This window comes from Liolophura sinensis, chromosome 2 (assembly GCF_032854445.1).
Source record: "Liolophura sinensis isolate JHLJ2023 chromosome 2, CUHK_Ljap_v2, whole genome shotgun sequence".
In the NCBI taxonomy this organism is placed as follows: Eukaryota; Metazoa; Mollusca; class Polyplacophora; order Chitonida; family Chitonidae; genus Liolophura; species Liolophura sinensis.
In genome coordinates this window covers 27,273,064-27,297,921 of record NC_088296.1, presented here as the reverse complement: position 1 = coordinate 27,297,921, position 24,858 = coordinate 27,273,064, and the positions used below count along the sequence as shown (strand labels likewise).

Genomic DNA, 24,858 nt, shown 5'->3' with positions numbered 1-24,858 from the left:
GCAGCTGACTGCACCAATATTGATCACCTTTTGCAAAGTTTGTTCACTGCAAATCTGTACATATAACAAGCCAGAATGCTTTGTCATTTTATGCTGAAAACATGCAGTACTATGACATCACTGTTTGTAGTGACTACACGTCACATTGTGCAGGCTCAAAACTAAGCCTGGCAAGTCCATCCGTGTAACCATTTGGTCATCATTTTTCGCTGTAATTTACATTTTTTATTCATTTTTTGACTTTCAACATAAATATATAAACATTCAGAAATCTGTATGTTTTACAGACATCCTCAGAAAAATACCCAGGTCCTATTTTTTTAAAATGCTGATACTGTTCGTCTTTTATTTTAAAAATTTTAGCTAAATTACGTGTAACTCAGCAGCCAATGCAATTCTCTAAGGCCAAAGTATAACAGGAGCAGTTAAAGCTCATATTTAATGTACCTGTGCACAATTTTTTTAGGCTAAGTACAAAATTGAAGACTTTTAAGGTGTTAAGTCTTAAATCAGTTTTGAGAAACCGGGCCCAGAAGTTTATTACTATAATAACAGACTCATAAGAAAAACATTCACAGTAATTCCAAGTCCACATAGAAAAGAAAAAATCAACACAAAGGCAGTTTACCATACATGTATGGTAATTTTTTGTCTAATTTGGCCGGTGAGTACATGTAACAACAAATGGTGAGGTTTTAGTGGCTGTGTAGTGATATGGCTTAGTCATGTATGTGCTTTGTGAACACAGCTGTGGGGGTTGGGTGAAAATCATGCCTGACCCATGTTGTTCAACAGCTGATGGGGACTTTATCAATGTGATATTACACGTGCGTGATGTTACCACACAAATCATTACCTACATTGTGTGATCAAAGCATTAGGAACAGCTGTAACGTATGTTACATAGACAAATGTCACACTGGACATGTTCATTGAAAGGTCTTCCTTGTTCCTGTCTGTGAGTCCCTGAGCAGACAATAAATGTTCTCTAAATGACCTTAAACTTTGTCCATGACTAACTTGCCCATTTTTCCTGAGTTTGATAGTTCTGTTGATGTAAGCTTTGCTTGAAATATGGGTTGATGATGTACCAGAAAGAAAGATGTTTTGAGCCTTGCTTGAAATTTGGGTTGATGATGTACCAGAAAATTGTAAGTTTCAGCATCAAGCATAATATTTTGTGACATTTATTACTTTTGTGACATTTATTACTTTTGTGGGCGAAATTTTTGGTCATTGAGGGTAACTGGTACTGTTACATACTCTGGTAAAAAATTCCAGTATCTGTTTATTGCTAGCTCTGATAGGTCAGTTGAGAAAATTGTACGCCAACACCTGTGACAGCTGAACTAAATAATGACAATTGATAATGCAAATAAAAAGATTTACATTTACAAGGATTAAGGTGATCAGAAATGCGGCAGATGTTAAGTTTGTTACTTTTTTTTGAGAACATACACATACCTTGATAAGCAGTTTCAATAGTATTAGTGATGTCTTTGAGGGATGGCCAGTGCTGTGACACCCCCCCTTGTGGACCCTCACGGGGAGGAGTTCTCTGTTTTGGAGCAGAGATGAGATGTTTGTCAGGACTTTGGCAGTTTCTCTGAGATTCACCAGTTCACCTTCTGCTGCTCAGGAAACCTGAGACAGCCATAAATTATCTTCTGAACAGAGAAACTCTGACTGCTGGGTGCTTTTGTGATGAGAGGAGAGTCATCTGAGGTTGCTGGTTGGGCAACACCTATGATAATAACTATTGGATGGGGAGATCAGGGTTTGGGTAGGCATGGGTTCAGATCCCAGTTGGGCCTATGCCAATTTTGTAGTTTAAGGTGGAGAGGTGTAAAAAATCAACTTTAGAGGCTCTAGAGGAACATTTAGAAAGGTATATATTTTGAAAAATATGTTTATTTAAGACATACCTGCATATACTTCAAAGTCAATTTATTTGAGCCTTAATTAATGGTGTAATTAGTGTTGTGACTTGCATAGCTTTCCTTCCACCCCCTACTGTTTGCCGCAACCAAAGCTTGCTTCGTTGCGTGGAAGGTCTGCCAGCAACCTGCGGATGATCATGGGTTTCCACCTACCATAATGCTGGCCACCGTCGTATAAGTGAAACATTCTTGAGTACTGCGTAAAACACCAATCAAATAAATAAATAAATACTTCGCTTCGTAAAATTTGAAAACCATGATACCTTCCCAGCCTCTCCAGTGTTCTTTTCTTCTTTCTGATTCTAAGATGCTCGGTTTATTAGAATATTTACCTGTTGTCTCACCTGGTGGCTGTAGCCCCATCTACCCAGTGCTCCCCTCATCCATGTGAGCAGCAGCTGTTATAGCTGTCCGGTGTAGGGTCACTCCATCACGTCCCTGTAGCCACAGGTGAGAGCCCACTGCTGGAGAATGGAGCTATTGTTTGTTTGTGTGAGCACATGTGAGTGTGTACAGCCCTGGTGGGGACAGCAGGGGCGCTGATGGACACAGCTGAACCTTCACAGAGCCCACCTGTACTGTTAATGTGCAAATGGATCTGCAGGTATTTTGTAGTGGACAGCAGTTTGTTCCCCAGTCTTGCGGCTGTTGAAGTCTGCTAACGGCCAAATGTAAAAGACATACACGTCGAGAATGTCCATTTGATACAGTTATAGAATATAAATGGGTGCGTAGGTATTTACTGATTGCAAACATTTAGTCTTAATCCCAGCTTAGTGTAGGTCAGCAGTTCAATCCCCAGGCTTGCCGTTTGGTTTACAGCGACTGTGGGAACAAAGAAGGCAGAGACGTATATGTATGGATCCAGTCAAGTCTCACACATACATGTACATGACCAGAATGTGCACTTGTGCCCATACATGTGTGTAGTGATTGGAAACATTCAGTCTTTACAATGATAGCCAGCAGTTCAATCCCTAGTCTGGCCATTTTGCTTACGGCTGCTTTCAGAATCAGAAATTGGGGGTGAGAGGGGAATTTGGATAGACCAGGCGTAGCTCAGACATACAATGTACGTGTACATGCATGTGTACGTGTACGTGTACATGTATGTGTACGTGTACATGTACGGGTACGGGTAGGTGTACATGTACGGGTACGTGTACATGTACGGGTATGTGTGCAGGTACGTGTACATGTACGTGTATGTGTATGTGTACATGTACGTGTACATGTATGTGCATGTGTGCAGGTACGTGTACGTGTATGTGTACATGTACGTGTACAGTAATCCATCATATCCACAAGTCCACTAAACAAATTTGCTGGACAGTGTTCACAAACTGAATAAAAGCTTTCAGTCTTTATAATTAGGGTCAGCTGTTCAACCCCCGACTCTGGGCGTTTTGCTCACATACAGGTGCTATAGACATGAGCAGAGGAGAGCAGCTAGTTGTTACATTTGTGATGTATCTAACATCTGTATTATTTTGGCAAACTTTTCTCTCTTTATAATGATCAGTATTTCAATCCCAAGTCAGGGAATTTTGTTTACAGCTATTGATAAAATCGAAAAACATGTTTTTTTCTACCTTGCATTTGTGGATGAAGATACATACTTTTACACACACTGTGATTTCTCCTGAGCTGTTTCTTAGCTAACTAGTTTCAAGTCCTATCTGATTGATTTATTAATTCAATCTATCATGTCTGTATTCTTGTCAGGAGTTCAGTTTGAGATCTGAAAGTTGTTTGTCTCTGCCTGAATAGTGGCCATGAAGTGCAGTGATGTTTGTATGAGGGCCTGGGTACATGTGAACATGTAGTTATAATTGTGGTTAGTTTGTCATAGTGGCCATGAAGTGCAGTGATGTTTGTATGAGGGCCTGGGTACATGTGAACATGTAGTTATAATTGTGGATAGTTTGTCATAGTGGCCATGAAGTGCAGTGATGTTTGTATGAGGGCCTGGGTACATGTGAACATGTAGTTATAATTGTGGTTAGTTTGTCATAGTGGCCATGAAGTGCAGTGATGTTTGTATGAGGGCCTGGGTACATGTGAACATGTAGTTATAATTGTGGTTAGTTTGTCATAGTGGCCATGAAGTGCAGTGATGTTTGTATGAGGGCCGGGGTACATGTGAACATGTAGTTATAATTGTGGATAGTTTATCATAGTGGCCATGAAGTGCAGTGATGTTTGTATGAGGGCCTGGGTACATGTGAACATGTAGTTATAATTGTGGCTAATTGGCGAGATTACAGGCATGCAGCCATACATGTATAAATGTACAAATGCCATATGGTGTCGCTCTCTCGGCTCATTGTTCACGCGGCTCATTGTACACGCGGCTCATTGTTCACGCGGCTCATTGTTCACATGGTTCACGCGGCTCATTGTTCACGCGCTAAAGTTTACAAACTCCCCTCCTGCCAGAGGCATTCTCTGTAGTCTAATAAACATGCCATAGTTGTGCCTACTGGGTATATTTTATAGTCTAGGTTTAGTGGTATCCAATGTCCAATCCACTAGGGCATGCTATATACAGAGTACATGATGGCATGATTGACTTATCTGAGCAAACAAGGAAACTGGTACCCTCCGTGACATTGTCCAGCAGTTACAAGATATAATGAGCAAGATATTGCAGTTTAATTTTGGTAATTATGATAATCGAGACCGTAAATTGCACACATGGAGACTTGACCATCTCCTAAGCTCCCCCCCCCCCCCACACACACAATCCCTCCACAACCCCTCCCGCACCCCCCACTCCCCCTTCAGTGTGCTACTCTTGTCACATACACACATAGAAGACCGATGTATTGATTCATGACCCTCATGTCTGCCAGTCTGCCTATTAATCGTCCATCTCATGAACTCTAACTATTTAGGGTCAGGGCTTTGTGATACACACCTTGTAGTTAGGTCTACATGCATCTACTGTACATGTAAATCTTCTACCTTTTCAACCACTAAAACACTTTTATCAGTGGAATTTATGCATACAGTTATTATGAAAATGACACCAAACATGATTTGTTTGTGTCGATAAAGATGCAAGCTTCATAAAACTGTGCAGATTGTTTCTCTACACCCCACAGTTCTCTCAGAACGTTTCAAAATATTGGTTACAGTAGAGGTTGAAAAGGTTAAGATGTGTTACAGATAGGATGTGAAAAGTGTCAGAATTACCGCAATACTGCGACATTTTCATCCGCCTCTGCTACCGATATTTTGAAACATTCGGACAGAACTATTCGGGGTGTAGAGGTATAATTCGTACAGTTTTGTGAAGCTTGCATCTGTATTGACAGAAACAAATTTTGGCGTCATTTACATTATAATTCTATGCATGAATTCCACTAAAAAATTGCTTTTAGTCGTTGAAAAGGTTGATGCTTTACGATACTGGCAAACTCTCCAACCAAACTCTCCAACCAACCTCTCCAACCAAACTCTCCAACCAGTCCACTTTACGTACAGCTGCTTCCTATAGCCACATCAAACTCTCCAACCAGTCCACTTTACGTACAGCTGCTTCCTATAGCCACATCAAACTCTCCAACCAGTCCACTTTACGTACAGCTGCTTCCTATAGCCACATCAAACTCTCCAACCAGTCCACTTTACGTACAGCTGCTTCCTATAGCCACAGTTAATAATTCTAATGGTAAATGCATTTACATCCAGACCACATTATCGAGAGGGTCATTTCGTGTCAAATCAGTGAGAACACATTTTTTTTGCAGTGACCTGGCTCCCTTGGAATATTTTTAAAAAATTCCTAGACATTAAGGATATATGAGGAAGGTTTGCCAAGTTATGGCTCCAAATTATAAGTGGTTTTTGAGATATAGAAACACCATGTACTGTTCATTTTCGACAGTCTTGAAACACTTATTTGTTCTGGAAGCATTTTCAGATGACTAATTTCCTGTTCAAGGACACTAGATGTCTGGAAATCCACCTACCGGGGTTTCCCTACCCAAACTTTCAGAATATGTCCTCAGAAGAGTAATATATTCAGTTTTTTTTGAGTTAATAGCCCTTTTTAAACATGCTCAAAATCAGTGCATGTATTAAAAAGTTTCAAAAGTACGACAGTACGTATATATGTTGGTTGACCGGCCATGTTCTCTTCATTGGGGCATTGTCTATCAGTATTTCCTCACTGGGGCATTGTCTATCAGTTTTTCTTCACTGGGGCATTGTCAATCAGTTTTTCTTCACTGGGGCATTGTCTATCAGTTTTTTCTCTCACTGGGGCATTGTCTATCAGTGTTTCTTCACCGGGGCATTGTCTATCAGTTTTCTTCACTGAGGCATTGTTTATGAGTTTTCTTCATTGGGGCATTGTCTATCAGTATTTTCTCACTGGGGCATTGTCTATCAGTTTCTCTCACTGGGGCATTGTCTATCAGTGTTTCTACACTGGGGCATTGTCTATCAGTGTTTCTACACTGAGGCATTGTCTATCAGTATTTCCTCACTGGGGCATTGTCTATCAGTTTTTCTTCGCTGGGGCATTGTCTATCAGTATTTCCTCACTGGGGCATTGTCAATCAGTTTCTCTTCACTGGGGCATTGTCTATCAGTTTTTCTTCACTGGGGCATTGTCTATCAGTTTCTCTCACTGGGGCATTATCTATCAGTTTTCTTCACTCGGGCATTATCTATCAGTTTTCTTCATTGGGGACCGGCCCGGATAGCACAGTTGGTAGAGCGTCAGCTTCGGGACCGGTAGATCCAGGATCAATCCTTGATCGAGTCACACCTAAGACTTTAAAAGAGGAAGTTGTAACTTCCTCGCGTGGCGCTCAGCATGAAGGGGATAGTGCAATGACTGGTTGACCCGTATCAGTATAATGGCTCGGGCGGGGCGGCTTACTTGCCTTCGGTAAGTCGTCTCAGTGAAGCAGCACTAAATAAAAGAGCGGTGGAAATCCGTCCTGCAACAAGGAGGCACATTACACGTGCATGCACCCTAATGATTCCTTCGTCGTCATATGACTGAAAAATTGTTGAGTATGACGTTAAACCCCAAGCACTCGCACTCACTCTTCATTGGGGCATTGTTCATCAGTTTTCTTCATTGGGGCATTGTCTATCAGTTTTCTTCATTGGGGCATTGTCTATCAGTTTTCTTCACTGAGGCATTGTCTATCAGTTTTCTTCATTGGGGCATTATCTATCAGTTTTCTTCACTAGGGCATTGTCTATCACTTTTCTTCATTGGGGCATTGTCTGTCAGTTTTCTTCATTGGGGCATTGTCTGTCAGTTTTTCTTGGTTGGGGCGTTGTCTATCAGCATTTCCTCACTGGGGCATTGTCTATCAGTTTTCTTCATTGGGGCATTGTCTATCAGTTTTCTTCATTGGGGGATTGTCTATCAGTTTTCTTCACTGAGGCATTGTCTATCAGTTTCTCTCACTGGGGCATTATCTATCAGTTTTCTTCACTGGGGCATTGTCTATCAGTTTTCTTCATTGGGGCATTGTCTATCAGTTTTCTTCATTGGGGCATTGTCTATCAGTTTTCTTCACTGGGGCATTGTCTATCAGTTTTCTTCATTGGGGCATTGTCTATCAGTTTTCTTCATTGGGGCATTGTCTATCAGTTTTTCTTCATTGGGGCATTGTCTATCAGTTTTCTTCACTAGGGCATTGTCTATCAGTTTTTCTTCACTGGGGCATTGTCTATCAGTTTTTCTTCACTGGGGCATTGTCTATCAGTTTTCTTCATTGGGGCATTGTCTATCAGTTTTTCTTCACTGGGGCATTGTCTATCAGTTTTCTTCATTGGGGCATTGTCTATCAGTTTTCTTCACTGGGGCATTGTCTATCAGTTTTCTTCATTGGGGCATTGTCTATCAGTTTTTCTTCACTGGGGCATTGTCTATCAGTTTTCTTCATTGGGGCATTGTCTATCAGTTTTCTTCATTGGGGCATTGTCTATCAGTTTTCTTCATTGGGGCATTGTCTATCAGTTTTTCTTCATTGGGGCATTGTCTATCAGTTTTTCTTCACTGGGGCATTGTCTATCAGTTTTTCTTCACTGGGGCATTGTCTATCAGTTTTCTTCATTGGGGCATTGTCTATCAGTTTTTCTTCACTGGGGCATTGTCTATCAGTTTTCTTCATTGGGGCATTGTCTATCAGTTTTCTTCATTGGGGCATTGTCTATCAGTTTTCTTCATTGGGGCATTGTCTATCAGTTCCACCCTTGATGGCTGCTCTGGCAGATGAACTATGGATAGGCTCCTTCTATGTGTATGTCTTCACAATAACAAATTTGCATGATGTGGTATCTGTTTTAACTCCAAACCTGTGTAGATAAGCTAACTTTTTCACATCCATTTAATGTAAATATACGTTTGCTGGGCAGTAAGCGAGGTTTGGGATATAGGTGTATAGCGTCCTCCGTCACGTTTGACAGTGACTGTAAACTTCAGAGATTGAATAGACCTTTGTTGTAGAATGTTTGCCTTAGCGCTCTAAGATTACACAAGTTTATGTGGAGAATGAACCAGTACATTTATCTACACATTACATTACATTACATACAAAATTACATTGGTTGGAATGGCTACTAATTCTACACAGAACAATGCCTTGAATAAACACCTTGTAAACATGCGAAAAGGTTGGAGCATTACAGTATGTCACCTTATTTTCTTTAGCGTGGATTAAATTGTGTTCAGGATCGTTATGATTGTACAAAGACCCAGATAAAACAGTTCCGGGCACATGAACCCAGTCTAGATTCTGGATTGGGCAGCCATGATGTAGCACCTATATAATTTGGGTTAAAGTGAAGAAAGCAGAGCTGTCAACCCAGAGAGGCCCAAAGAAGTCACAAATCCTAACAGCTAGGGCCCAGGGTGAATTCCGGATGGGGGTCTGCATGTAAGAGACAACAAAATTTAGCCCCCAGGAGATAATGCCTTTGTGTATTTTGAACTGTCATTAATTTGCTGGCAAGGTTACACATATATCCTCATTATACGAGATGAAAACAGACAAGAATATTAATATTTATATTGTATCTAATATTCATTTTGAGCCAAAAAATTTGAGATTTAATATATTGACTGTGAGAATGTGATTTTTAATGATAAAATGTGAGATTTGAAAGATAGTAGAAAGCATTTATCATACCTGCAAAACAGATGGGGCTAGTGGATCTGAGGTCATTCCTGAAATTAAAGTGTTGGGGCTGTTAGGCATACTATTCACGGGTGCATCATGTACTTCTGCTGTATCAACCCCCCGCCCCCGCCAAATCAACCCCACCCCCCACCCCCCGCCAATGTTACAGTGTTCTACAGTTCCTGTTATTATCAGGTTATTAGAGTATGTAAAATTAATACTTAACAATAAAGAGATTGGTAAGAGGTATGTCACACATTTTTTTCAAAAATTTCAAATCAATCAAAGCTAGCCTGGTGAACATCTGCTTAAAATTTTATTCTCATTCAGGCCCAGAATTTTGATACGATTCTGGGAGTCGATTCGGGAGTCGATTCGGGCCATGCTTTTCTCCGAGAATCCACATTGATTTGCACAGAGGAAGTGTTTATTTCTTTCTTCTGAGGCGTTCCAAAAGGAACATGATGAATTCTGTTTTAACGTACATCGCTCGGAAACGATTATGGCCACTCTATCATTTCTCTAGGATGAATTTGTTCTAAACTCCTCGATCAGTAAATTTAGGCCAATGGTAGTGGGAGATACAACACAATTAAACAACTAAAGGCATGCGGAAGCATACATGTAGCTGTGACAACTTCTGTCGCCGTGGTCATGTTCACCGAGCACTCAAAAGTATTCAGAATCAATTTAACAGTCCTCGTCTGTGTTAAAGATACGCTTAGTAAATTAAAGGTTACCCTTAACGTTTTCAATTATGATAATAATAAAGCAAAGCGGAAGATTATACCAGTGTTTAGAAAACCAGCAGAGGCACGCGGTATCTCTTGAAGCCAAACCTTCGGCGGCACATCAGTTCAGACGGTCATAGAAAGTGCATGGAGCATGAGATGGACAAGCCAGTTTGTAAAAAGCGGGAAATCCTTGAGACCGAAAGGTGCAGATAAATCAATAAATTATACTAGTTACTTTGAATCCTCGACCTTTTGGTATAAAAAGTGTATAATTTGTCATATTTTGAGAGTTTGATTTTGTCTGTATTTAGAAAATATCCCTTCCTGAAAGTTTGGCAACCCCATGTACACAGTCAGATTATTTCAATTAATAAATTTCATTTAACTTAGACTTACATGTAAAGTTACACTGTCAGGTATGAAAGAAGGCTGAGGATTGTCAGGTGTGAAAGAAGGCTGAGGATTAATGAATTTGGTATAGATTATATTTTTTCAAGTAAATAATGATTTTTTAGATTTGAATTCTTGAGGTAGGTGCACTGTCTGCTTTTCATGCATTATCACGCATACATTATAATGCATTATCGCAATATTGGAGCATTGCTGTAAACGGGGATTTGCGAGTCACGTGGTCTGTCAGGCTGAGAAAAGCCAATAGTGCACCTTAATGACAGCCTTTGGATTCTCGCAGTCTCTGACCTTGGGAATCCTAATGGATTTATGCAGGAAATTTGGAAATTCTAGGCCTGTCATGTTAATTTGTACTTTAGCCCTTCGGCTGAACATGTATGTATGTATGTATGTAGCCATGATGGGTGTTTGGTCCAGTATAAATAAAGCTGAAAAGATGTAGAAAACCTGGGAGTAGTGACATTTTTGTACTTACACAACAGGTGTCATACCAGGCCTGTTTTGTGCAAATGACTGTGGCTTGTAAAAGTATATACCCATAGCTTCTTCAATAATCTTATAAATTGTACATTGTGGTACCGGTACTTATAAATCAAGTTTCTGGATGAAAGATAAACTACATGTACCTTATTTGAAGTAACATTTTCATCCTTACATGCCTTACTATCTACCTGTGCAATTTGGACAATGTCAGGAGTGTGGCTACAGGTATGTGTAGCATATATACAAATTGTACTTGACCTACTATCATTGATTTATGGATTGGTTATGTCTCTGGTCACACTGTCAAGAAGCTGGTGGTCCACTCAGTGCCCTTGTGGTTTGAATGGAGAATATTTAACAGATTGTATTTGACGCTCATTGTTGATGGCCGGTGCAGCTAGGTAATATTACCTGTGACGTGCTCACCTAGTGTTCAGATCTAGTCAACTGAGACATTTAAATTGGCCGACAGGTAAGAGAGTGTAAACACACCTGAATTCATAACCTAGGTTGTACTGTTGGAAAATTCCCGCTTGGTACGTGCAAGGAACATGTGACACATATGAAACTGAGCGAATGATATTGTGTGATATTCTGGTAGGTTTTACTGGCTTACAAGAATGTAAAGGTACAAATGTACATGTCTCACCTGTTATAAAGGGCAATTGTATTTAATAGAAAAGCAGAAAATTACAGGTGTTTTTCATTGCTGTTCATTTATCTTTTCCACAGATCTGCTCACTTCTATGGACTTTGGTGTTTAATAGAGAATTCTTCCATCCAGACACAGTGTGTTGTGTATACACATGTGTAATCAGAGGGTTGTGCCAGGGAATATTTACATGTTGGATGTTACGAGACTGGTTATTAACTGGATGAAGGCTGTTGTGCAGACAGCAGGACTCTGAAGGTAAGAACATAATTAACACCTGTACAAGTAGTATGTTTAGCATTTTTGTGCAGGTATGTGGTAAGGTTAAATTTTCAGGTGAAATTGTAAACATGTAATATGATTTCAGGTGTTATTATATGTCTGCACGGGTATTGTATGTTCCATAGTTGAGCCAAATCTTCTGGATTCTTACATCTTCCGTGTGTGTAACTTTGATCTGTATTTACAGAAGGTATATATTTTGATAAACTTTCATGGTTTCATAAAGGGTAGAAAAAACAGTTAAAACTCTATCTGAAAATACCATTTTTGATAGATTGTTTTTACTGGGTTACATTATCTGTACAGACCATCTAAATGGTCCTATAGGTGTATGGTGCCAATGCCCTTACACAGCTTTTCTTACACACTACAGTTATGTTCTGTATGGTCTGAATAAAACTCAGGTGTGCAGAAAAAGAGAAATTTGAAATAGACATTATACAGAGACAAATGAGAATCATAAACCCAACACATTAACCATCCCTGGTAGTGGCTTTCCCCTGCCTCTGCCCGGTTTCCTCCCCATAATGATGGCCGCCGTTGTATAAGTGATATATTCTTGAGTATGGTGTAAAACAACAATCAAATAAATAAACGTTAACCTTCTGAATGTGGCTTTTTATTCAAAAAAAGGAAACATTAAAATTTTATTGAAAAGGAAAATATCTTACTCGGTGTTCATTGAGAATTACAGCAACTAGCCGTTATACCGGACACGTGTACAACCAGGTCACCCTGTCTGATGCATTTAGTGTTTAGGAGAATTACAGCAACTAGCCGTTATACCGGACATGTGTACAACCAGGTCACCCTGTCTGATGCATTTAGTGTTTAGGAGAATTACAGTAACCAGCCGTTATACCGGACATGTGTACAACCAGGTCACCCTGTCTGATGCATTTAGTGTTTAGGAGAATTACGGTAACCAGTCATGTACATGTGTACAGCCAGGTCAGTCTGACTGATGTGTTCTGTGTTTAGGAGAATTTCAGTAATTGGCTGAGTACATGTGTACAGCCAGGTCACCCTGTCTGATGTGTTCTGTGTTTAGGAGAATTGCAGTAGCCAGCCATGTACAAGTGTACAGCCAGGTCACCCTGTCTGATGTGTTCTGTGTTTAGGAGAATTTCAGTAATTGGCTGAGTACATGTGTACAGCCAGGTCACCCTGTCTGATGTGTTCTGTGTTTAGGAGAATTACGGTAACCAACTATGTACTTGTGTAGAGGCAGGTCACCCTGTCTGATGTGTTCTGTGTTTAGGAGAATTACAGTAACCGGCTATGTACATGTGTACAGCCAGGTCAGTCTGACTGATGTGTTCTGTGTTTAGGAGAATTACAGTAACCGGCTATGTACATGTGTACAGCCAGGTCAGTCTGACTGATGTGTTCTGTGTTTAGGAGAAGTACGGTAACCAGCTACATGTATGTACTTGTGTATAGTCAGGTCACCCTGTCTGATGTGTTCTGTGTTTAGGAGAATTACAGTAACGGGCTATGTACATGTGTACAGCCAGGTCAGTCTGACTGATGTGTTCTGTGTTTAGGAGAATTACGGTAACCAGCTATGTATATGTGTACAGCCAGGTCAGTCTGACTGATGTGTTCTGTGTTTAGGAGAAGTACGGTAACCGGCTATGTATATGTGTACAGCCAGGTCAGTCTGACTGATGTGTTCTGTGTTTAGGAGAAGTACGGTAACCGGCTATGTATATGTGTACAGCCAGGTCAGTCTGACTGATGTGTTCTGTGTTTAGGAGAAGTACGGTAACCGGCTATGTATATGTGTACAGCCAGGTCACCCTGTCTGATGTGTTTTGTGCTGAGGAGAATTACAGTAACCGGCTATGTACATGTGTACAGCCAGGTCAGTCTGACTGATGTGTTCTGTGTTTAGGAGAAGTACGGTAACCGGCTATGTACATGTGTACAGCCAGGTCAGTCTGACTGATGTGTTCTGTGTTTAGGAGAAGTACGGTAACCGGCTATGTATATGTGTACAGCCAGGTCAGTCTGACTGATGTGTTCTGTGTTTAGGAGAATTACGGTAACCAGCTATGTACTTGTGTACAGCCAGGTCACCCTGTCTGATGTGTTTTGTGCTGAGGAGAATTACAGTAACCGGCTATGTACATGTGTACAGCCAGGTCAGTCTGACTGATGTGTTCTGTGTTTAGGAGAATTACGGTAACCAGCTATGTACATGTGTACAGCCAGGTCAGTCTGACTGATGTGTTCTGTGTTTAGGAGAATTACGGTAACCGGCTATGTACATGTGTACAGCCAGGTCAGTCTGACTGATATGTTCTGTGTTTAGGAGAATTACAGTAACCAGCTATGTATATGTGTACAGCCAGGTCACCCTGTCTGATGTGTTCTGTGTTTAGGAGAATTACGGTAACCAGCTATGTACTTGTGTACAGCCAGGTCACCCTGTCTGATGTGTTCTGTGTTTAGGAGAATTACAGTAACGGGCTATGTACATGTGTACAGCCAGGTCACCCTGTCTGACTGATGTGTTCTGTGTTTAGGAGATTTACGGTAACCAGCTATGTATATGTGTACAGCCAGGTCAGTCTGACTGATGTGTTCTGTGTTTAGGAGAATTACAGTAACCGGCTATGTACATGTGTACAGTAACCGGCTATGTACATGTGTACAGCAGGTCAGTCTGACTGATGTGTTCTGTGTTTAGGAGAATTACAGTAACCGGCTATGTACATGTGTACAGTAACCGGCTATGTACATATGTACAGCCAGGTCAGTCTGACTGATGTGTTCTGTGCTTAGGAGAAGTACGGTAACCAACTATGTACATATATAATTGGTTTCATTCACAGCTGTGCTTTCTACAGCGCTACATACTACATTGAGGATAGCTCAATCAAGTTGAATAATTGACATGGGCTCTTGATTCTATATTTAATGATTGTTCATGTGAAAATCTAGTGATACATGAAATTGAAACTGCGGAGCAGTTTTGCTTTTTTAGCGACGCCTAGTCTTCTTTGTGCCGTCTCGTAGGTTGATATCTATTAGTTTGTGACATGCCTCCTGCTTGGGTATCAAAATGGCCGTATAAAGCGTTCATTTCCAGGATATTCTTCAATCTGATTATAATTACCATATATGAAAGTGACAAACCTGTCGTTTCAGTTTTTTCACGTCATATTTTTGACAGTCGGGGTAAATTTTCATTCTGTTCTCTGTATAATTATATGCAGATTATTATTCAAAATTGTCTGATCACGCTGCGGCATCTGGGAGTAAAATGATTAACAACAACAAGATTAAAGAATCAATATTTATAAGTATGTAAAACATTGTAGGGTGGTTTTTGGTGATGTTTGTTACCAGGTGCATATTCTTATTTCTGTGCTGACACTGTGCAGCTGAACCAATGTATTCATTTCCTTGTCTACTCGCCAGTATATGTGGCTTGTCTGTACAGTTTAAAAGCAGTCTTTACAGCATTTCATTGAAAAAACCTTTTTTGGAGTACAAAGTCCATGACTTTAGTAATTAAAATATTAAAGCAAATTTATTTGAAGTCATTTCTAAATAGTGAATATGTGTAATATACAATAGCTAATGCATACATTTGATGAATCGAGTTGTTCAAGTCATCTTGTTATATATAAACTTTGATGAACTTTCAAGCTCCTGAAAAATTGGTGCCATTTTAACTTAAATAATTTGTGTGCATATACAAATATTAGACAGATTACGGCACACTTGGAAACTACTGGGTCTATTTTGGTTTTACATGCATGTACACTCTACCTGCAATCTTGCTTTTCTTTTTTTTACTGGTGAAGACAATTGTTTGATGGATTGTATAGGCCTGACCTCCTAGACCTGCTCTGCTCTAATGAATGAACTTGTCAGGCATAATTCATACATTTATACTAACCTCATAAGTGTGTACAACGACGAGAATGGACTCTGTACACATGTAAGTGCCATGGCCTATTTCAGTTGGAAACGTGCAGGTAAATGACTGGTATTTACCAGGGGTAGGCTTGTTGATTATCATACCTGTATTTACTGGGGTAGGCATGTTGGTTATCATACCTGTATTTACTGGGGTAGGCATGTTGATTATCATACCTGTATTTACTGGAGGTAGTCTTGTTGATTATCACACCTGTATTTACTGGGGTAGGCTTGTTGATTATCACACCTGGTTAGGTTTGTTGATTGTCATGCCTGTATTTACTGGGGGTAGGCTTGTTGATTATCACACCTGGGTAGGTTTGTTGATTATCACACCTGTATTTACTGGGGGTAGGCTTGTTGATTATCACACCTGGGTAGGTTTGTTGATTGTCACGCCTGTATTTACTGGGGGTAGGCTTGTTGATTATCACACCTGTATTTACTGGAGGTAGGCTTGTTGGTGATCATGCCTGTATTTACTGGGGTAGGCTTGTTGGTTGTCACGCCTGTATTTACTGGGGGTAGGCTTGTTGGTGAATCACGCCTGTATTTACTGGGGGTAGGCTTGTTGATTATCACACCTGTATTTACTGGGGCTGGCTAGTTGGCTATCAAGCCTGTATTTACTGGAGGTAGGCCTGTGTTTACTGGGGGTAGGCTTGTTGATTATCACGCCTGTATTTACTGGGGCTGGCTTGTTGATTATCACGCCTGTATTTACTGAGGGTAGGCTTGTTGATTATCACGCCTGTATTTACTGGGGGTAGGCTTAATGATTATCACGCCTGTATTTACTTGTGGTAGGCTTGTTGATTGTCACGCCTGTATTTACTGGAGGTAGGCTTGTTGATTATCACGCCTGTATTTACTGGGGGTAGGCTTGTTGATTATCATGCCTGTATTTACTGGAGGTAGGCTTGTTGATTATCACGCCTTTATTTACTGGGGGTAGGCTTGTTGATTATCACGCCTGTATTTACTGGGGGTAGGCTTGTTGATTATCACACCTGTATGTGTGTTCAGGTACTGTATCCTATTACCATGTATATGGAAGCCGTGTATATGTGTACATTGTACATAAGGTAAATAGTAGATTTTAAGATTCTAAATGTTAATTTCATAGATTACAAACATTAATCACTTGTATATAAATGTAAGACACAAACAAGAAAAGTACATTTAATTTTTTGCATTTGTGATGATACTTTGAAATTTGAAATTGAAATCAGGCCGTTTCAATTTTAATTTCCCTGTTTTTCCCTGTCACTCCCAATAGATATTGAGACCCCCCACCCCCCCACCCCCCGCAAACTGAACCTCTTTTTTACACCTTATTTTTGTGTTTGATGTTAAAACAAACTAGTTTTTATTATACACAATAATGGATTTCATTTTTCTCAGCCAAGTTTGAATGCACTGAAAGCCAAGCAACAAATGCACTATTCTGTTGCAGACTAATAAAATTGTATTTTTTGTGAGGGCCTGAAACTGGCTAATTCAACCAGTGTAATTTTGCCTAGAAAATCAAATTAAAAATGTGTATAAATTGTACTTGAAAGTTGAGGAATTATGATATTATAAACTTCACAGGTGAAAAAAAGTTGAGTTAATGAAATGACTTTATCCCTGAATGCAGATGTTTATCCCTGCATGACGACATTTATCCCTGCATCACATTGTGGAATCATGACTTTATCCCTGAATGCAGACGTTTATTCTTGAATGCAGACGTTTATCCCTGAATGCAGACGATTATCCTTGAATGCAGCCGTTTATCCCTGAATGCTGATGTTTATCCCTGAATGCAGACGTTCATCCCTGCATGACGACATTTATCCCTGCATCACATTGTGGAATCATGACCTTATCCCTGAATGCAGCTGTTTATCCCTGAATGCAGATGTTTATCCCTGAATGCAGACGTTTATCCCTGCATCACATTGTGGAATCATAACTTTATCCCTGAATCCAGATGTTTATCCCTGAATGCAGACGTTTATCCCTGTGTCACATTGTGGAATCAAGACTTTATCCCTGAATGCAGATGTTTATCCCTGAATGCAGACGTTTATCCCTGTGTCACATTGTGGAATCAAGACTTTATCCCTGAATGCAGATGTTTATCCCTGAATGCAGACGTTTATCCCTGCATTACATTGTGGAATCCTGGGAAGAAACATTTGGTTGAGTTTTTTATGGGATGATTGATTATTCCTTACCTGACAAAACATTTCAACATTTTTGTTCAGTCCGTACTACTTCAGATATTCTTTAACATACTTTTCTTTGAAATTATTTTTGCTGAAATCTCTCATTTCACATCTCAAGGCTGAAATATCTCATCCATTTTTTTTGGACAATATAAAGTATAATGCAGTTGGCACTCGGCAGGTAAATTTATTTCAGCTTTTTCCACATACATTATGCATATAGCCAGTATGTCCACTGTACAGTTACTTTTCTTTTATCTCTCTGGGGGGGGGGAAGGATCAACTAAAAATATACTGTATGAACGTATTTTTTGATAGTATTTTAATTGGTCTGTCGTATAGGTACATGTATATATGCACATGTAAAGTAAGCATGTAGACATATCTGTACCTCTAGACATACCTGTACATGTGGACATACCTGTGTGGACATACCTGTACCTGAGGACATGCCTCTACCTGTAGACATGTCTGTACATATAGACATACCTGTACCTGTGGTCATGCCTGTACCTGTGGACATGCCTGTACATGTGGACATATCTGTACCTGAGGACATGCCTGTACCTGTACACTTACCTCTACCTGTAGACATACCTGTACATGTGGACATGCCTGACATACCTGTACATGTAGACACACCTGGACATGTATGCATACGTGGACATGTAGACATACCTGGACATGCCTGAGTCAGTGGACATACCTATGTCTGTGGACATACCTGTGTCTGTGGACATACCTGTACATGTAGACATACCTGTACATGTAGACATACCTGTACATGCAGACATACCTGTACATATAGACACACCTGGACATGTATACATACCTGGACATGCTTGGGTCAGTGGACATACCTATGTCTGTGGACATACCTGTACCTGTGGACATACTTGTACATATAGACATACCTGGACATGCAGACATACCTCTACATGTAGACACACCTGGACATGTAGACATACCTGGACATGCCTGGGTCAGTGGACATACCTATGTCTATGGACATACCTGTACCTGTGGGCATACCTGTACATGTAGACATACCTGTACATGTAGACACACCTGGACATGTAGGCATACGTGGACATGCAGACATACCTGGACATGCCTGGGTCAGTGGACATACCTATGTCTGTGGACATACCTGTACCTGTGGGCATACCTGTACATGCAGACATACCTGTACATGAAGACATACCTGGACATGCAGACGTACCTGTACATGTAGACATACCTGTACATGCAGACATACCTGTACATGTAGACACATGTGGACATGTAGACATACCTGGACATGCCTGGGTCAGTGGACATACCTATGTCTGTGGACATACCTGTACCTGTGCACATACCTGTACCTGTGGACATACCTGTACATGTAGACATACCAGGACATGCAGACATACCTGTACATGAAGACATACCTGTACATGCAGACATACCTGTACATGCAGACATACCTGTACATGCAGACATACCTGTACATGTAGACATACCTGTACATGCAGACATATCTGTACATGGAGACACACCTGGACATGTAGGCATACGTGGACATGTAGGCATACCTGGACATGCCTGTACATGAAGACATACCTTTACATGCAGACATACCTGTACATGTAGACATATCTGTACATGCAGGCATACCTGTACATGTAGACATACCTGTACATGTAGACATACCTGTAAACAAAATTTATTACCGGACACATCCAAACTAGCCTATAGGAGATTCTCGTGTCAGCTTCTGATTGAAGTTGAACATGTTACCGCATTGTTTGAATTGCCCAGTTGTTTACTGGCTGCCTTCCACCAACACAATCTCCATGTACTTGTATTCATGCTATTTATAAACATACATGCAGTCCATGCGTACAGTTTTTATTTCAAAACATTTGACTGTCACTTTAATAGTGGCATTGTTTTGTGCATTGGAGTGTAGCCTGAACATTTGTGTATGTTCAATACAGATCAGGGGATGAAGGCTCTCAGTGGCTTACAGTGAAGTCAGTGTGGGTACAGTATAGATGTATTACAATGTTGATGTATTACAGTACAGTACACATGGCAGTGTAGATGTATTACATAGTTGTGTGTGTACATTTGTGTTTGTACACACTAAGTACAGATCAGGATATGAAACATGTTGAAGACTCTCAGTGGCTTGCAGTGAAGTCAGTGTATGTAAAGTACAGATGTATTACAATGTAGATGTATTACAATTACATTACAGTACACATGGCAGTGTAAATGTATTACATAGTTGTGTGTGTACATTTGTGTTTGTACACTCTGAGTACAAGTCAGGATATGAAACATGCTGAAGGTGTGTGTACATTTGTGTTTGTACACAAATACAGGAGTACAGGTCAGGATATGAAACATGTTAAAGGCTCTCAGTGGCTTAGAGTGAAGTCAGTGTATGTAAAGTACAGATGTATTACAGTGTAGATGTATTACAATGTAGATGTATTACAGTACAGTACACATGGCAGTGTAAATGTATTATATAGTTGTGTGTGTACATTTGTGTTTGTACACACTGAGTACAGGTGAGCATATGAAACATGTTAAAGACTCTCAGTGGCTTTCATACTGAGGTCTAGAGAAAACTGAATAAAAGTACTTTTTCACAGTAAACCCTTCAAACTTGTCTGACAGTTTTTAATTTGTATAATTCCTTTGAACACATCTTCAAATATCCCTTTATATAGGATGATAAAACGGTGCTAGATTTCCTCGGCCATTTGTCATCTGTGGGTAAATGTGTATTTAACAGGCGTTGGATTTTTCCTCATTTCGGAAGAATTCTGCTTTATTCATACAAAAGATCCATCAGAAAAATGTTCATGATTTAATTCAGAAAGGCTAAAAAAGTCCAAATTATGAGTATGATGTATGGTATCATCTTTTTCATCCCAGTGTCTGTCTCGTCCCTGAATAGTAAGATATTGTATGAACATGTGCACCAGTGATAACAGTTAACTTGTTGGTTCACGGAGGCGTAAATCAACTATGTGCATCAGTGTTGACAGTTAACTTGTTGGTTCATGGAGGCGTAAAATCAACCATGTGCATCAGTGTTGACAGTTAACTTGTTGGTTCACGGAGGCGTAAAATCAACTATGTGCATCAGTGTTGACAGTTAACTTGTTGGTTCACGGAGGCGTAAAATCAACTATGTGCATCAGTGTTGACAGTTAACTTGTTGGTTCACGGAGGCGTAAAATCAACCATGTGCACCAGTGTTGACAGTTAACTTGTTGGTTCACGGAGGCGTAAATCAACTATGTGCATCAGTGTTGACAGTTAACTTGTTGGTTCACGGAGGCGTAAAATCAACCATGTGCACCAGTGTTGACAGTTAACTTGTTGGTTCACGGAGGCGTAAAATCAACCATGTGCATCAGTGTTGACAGTTAACTTGTTGGTTCACGGAGGCGTAAAATCAACCATGTGCATCAGTGTTGACAGTTAACTTGTTGGTTCACGGAGGCGTAAAATCAACTATGTGCACCAGTGTTGACAGTTAACTTGTTGGTTCACAGAGGCGTAAAATCAACTATGTGCATCAGTGTTGACAGTTAAGTTGTTGGTTCACGGAGGCGTAAAATCAACCATGTGCACCAGTGTTGACAGTTAACTTGTTGACTCATGGAGGCGTAAAATCAACCATGTGCATCAGTGTTGACAGTTAACTTGTTGGTTCACGGAGGCGTAAATCAACTATGTGCATCAGTGTTGACAGTTAACTTGTTGGTTCACGGAGGCGTAAAATCAACTATGTGCATCAGTGTTGACAGTTAACTTGTTGGTTCACGGAGGCGTAAAATCAACCATGTGCACCAGTGTTGACAGTTAACTTGTTGGTTCACGGAGGCGTAAAATCAACCATGTGCATCAGTGTTGACAGTTAACTTGTTGGTTCACGGAGGCGTAAAATCAACCATGTGCATCAGTGTTGACAGTTAACTTGTTGGTTCACGGAGGCGTAAAATCAACCATGTGCACCAGTGTTGACAGTTAACTTGTTGGTTCACGGAGGCGTAAAATCAACCATGTGCATCAGTGTTGACAGTTAAGTTGTTGGTTCACGGAGGCGTAAAATCAACTATGTGCATCAGTGTTGACAGTTAACTTGTTGGTTCACGGAGGCGTAAATCAACTATGTGCACCAGTGTTGACAGTTAACTTGTTGGTTCACGGAGGCATAAATCAACTATGTGCACCAGTGTTGACAGTTAACTTGTTGGTTCACGGAGGCGTAAATCAACCATGTGCACCAGTGTTGACAGTTAAGTTGTTGACTCATGGAAGTGTAAAATCAACCACAAGACCATGCTACATTGAATTGTAAGATGAAAGCTTAACATCATCTTCTCCAGTGACATGAAGGAAAGAAAAAAACACAAAAAGAAAATCTTCCATGTAGATTTTTGTCTCACAACATTGCATCAAGGAGTTTAATAAGTGAATTAATGAGGAGATCAAGTCAGACAGACATGGACAGGTATAATTGAGATGTAGCCTGCAGCAGCAGGAATTAGAAGAACGAAATACGTCCTGAATGAATTCGTCCTGCTTGACTGGTGCTATGGTCTCTCACTTGAGGGTCCATGGCAGATTTTTTTATAGTGCAGAAAGGTTTACTTGTGTTGTACATTTTTGTCCAGATTCAACACACCCATGTGTAGTAGTTTCACCCAGGTGTAGGAGCATATCACCTAGGTGAAGTAGTTTCACCCAGGTGTAGTAGTTTCATCCAGGTGTAGTACCATATCACAAAGGTGTAGTTGTTTCACCCAGGGGTAGTAGCATATCACCCAGGTGTAGTAGTTTTATCCAGGTGTAGTAGCATATTACCCAGGTGTAGTAGCATATCACAAAGGTGTAGTAGCATATCACAAATGTGTAGTCATTTCACCCAGGTTTAGTAGCATATCATCCAAGTGTAATTGTTTCACCCAGGTGTAGTTGCACATTACCCAGGTGTAGTAGCATAACACCAAGGTGTAGTAGCATATTACCCAGGTTTAGTAGCATATCATCCAAGTGTAGTTGTTTCACCCAGGTGTAGTAGCATATTGCCCAGGTGTAGTAGCATAACACCCAGGTGTAGTAGCATATCATCCAGGTGTAGTAGTTTTATCCAGGTGTAGTAGTTTTATCCAGGTGGAGTAGTTTTATCCAGGTGGAGTAGTTATATCCAGGTGTAGTAGTTATATCCAGGTGTAGTAGCATATCACCCAGGTGTAGTAGCATATTACCCAGGTGTAGTAGCATATCACAAAGGTGTAGTCATTTCACCCAGGTTTAGTAGCATATCATCCAAGTGTAGTTGTTTCACCCAGGTGTAGTAGCATATTACCCAGGTGTAGTAGCATATCACAAAGGTGTAGTCATTTCATCCAGATGTAGTTGCATATCATCCAGGTGTAGTAGTTTTATCCAGGTGGAGTAGCATATCACCCAGGTGTAGTAGCATATCACCCAGGTATAGTAGCATATCACAGAGGTGTAGTAGCATATCCCCCAAGTGCAGCAGTTTTATCCAAGTGTAGTAGCATATCACCCACAAGCAGCCAGGTGTTAACTTCAAGCCACAAGTGCTGGTTCAGTTAATCATCCACAGGTATGCGTTCTGATCTTTTCATGTGTAACAGGTAGCTACTTCAGTGTACATGTAATAAAAATAATTTATGATATTCTGTAAATCATGCCCAATTAAAATGTTAAGAAGCCAAGTTATTAATGTTATTGTGGTAATAATTGGGTTATTTACGGTATAAATATAATTTGTGGTATATTACATCATACATGAGTTAAAGTACAATGTATGTATTTTGTCTGGATGCTGGCGTATCTACCTGGTATGTATGGACATGTATTGATCAGTACCAGCACCTTAATTGCCATGCATTATTTATTTAATATACATGTATTCTGAAGAAAATAATGCAGATTACCTGGTACATGTATTCTTGTCGGGAAGAACCCAGCAGCTTTGTTGCTAGGAAACCAGATAATAATATACTCTTTTTGGGGGTATCATTATAGTCAGTGGATATTGATGAATGAATACTGTAAAGTGCATATTATGGGCTGGAATTTATTTTCTCGGATGTACTCCAGAAATATGTTCACGAGATTAATTTTCATGTATATAACCTAGCAAATGCTGAAAAAATCTTAAAACTTTAATTTTTCTTTAGTTGTTATAATAAGACCGAAATTACTGAAGCCTGCCAAACAGGTATTATCAAGGGTGGCTATAATCTTCCTTTGTTTCATGGGGTGTCGCTAATCCTCGTAATCTGGATCAGAGATTAAAACAATTGGAGATGTACTATCACTATGTAAGAAGATTATTTCGCACCTACCATGAGGTGTATTGAAAGGGGTGTCACAACTTTTCGCCTCTTTGATGAGCATCTGTCATTTGTCACCTGTCAAGCAGTTCAATGCAAAAGAGATGAATTCAGTATTAACCAGCGAGTCCTATCACAAGTGTTTGGAATAAAGCCTAATGTTCCCTCCCTGCTGTTAAAACTTAGTTGGCCCGCTGGGCTGACAGGAGTTGCAGTAAGGAAGATTTCACTTCATGTTACTACTACGGGTACCTGTGGTATATGATTCAGTAACAGTATTGGAATTTTTGGGCTGGAATTATTTTTCACTGTAAATAATTGAGTGTGAAATCCATGAAAATTTGTTGCCATGGCTACTGTGATGACTGGGTACGTGTGTATACCCATTCAATTTAGTTGTATTCGTGATTTCTTAGGAGGAACGAAGATTAAATTTCTGCTGGAAGGATGAAAGTTGAATTTCTGATTGAGAGGCAAAGGTTGAATTTCTGCCAGATAGACAAAGGTTGTATTACTGCTGGAGAGACAAAGGTTGAATTTCTGCCAGATAGACAAAGGTTGTGTTACCGCTATAGAGACAAAGGTTGAATTTTTGCTGGAGAGACAAAGGTTGAATTTCTGCTGGAGAGACAAAGGTTGAATTTCTGATTGAGAAACAAAGGTTGTATTACTGCTG

The 24,858-nt window shown here is 40.1% G+C and overlaps 1 protein-coding gene across 6 annotated transcripts in view; it reads left to right on the top strand.

Annotated features, from left to right (window-relative positions):
• LOC135462441 (coronin-2B-like) overlaps window positions 1-24,858 on the top strand; it is an 85,794-nt gene that overhangs the window by 5,732 nt on the left and 55,204 nt on the right. For 4 of the 6 annotated variants that reach the window (XM_064739667.1, XM_064739668.1, XM_064739669.1 and 1 more), the window contains exons 1-2: window positions 11,238-11,319; window positions 11,455-11,632. The gene's annotated coding sequence lies outside the window, so the exon portion shown is untranslated. Of the gene's footprint in view, window positions 1-11,066; window positions 11,195-11,237; window positions 11,320-11,454; window positions 11,633-24,858 lie in introns of those variants that run through there. The other 2 variants (XM_064739666.1, XM_064739665.1) reach the window with 2 other exon arrangements.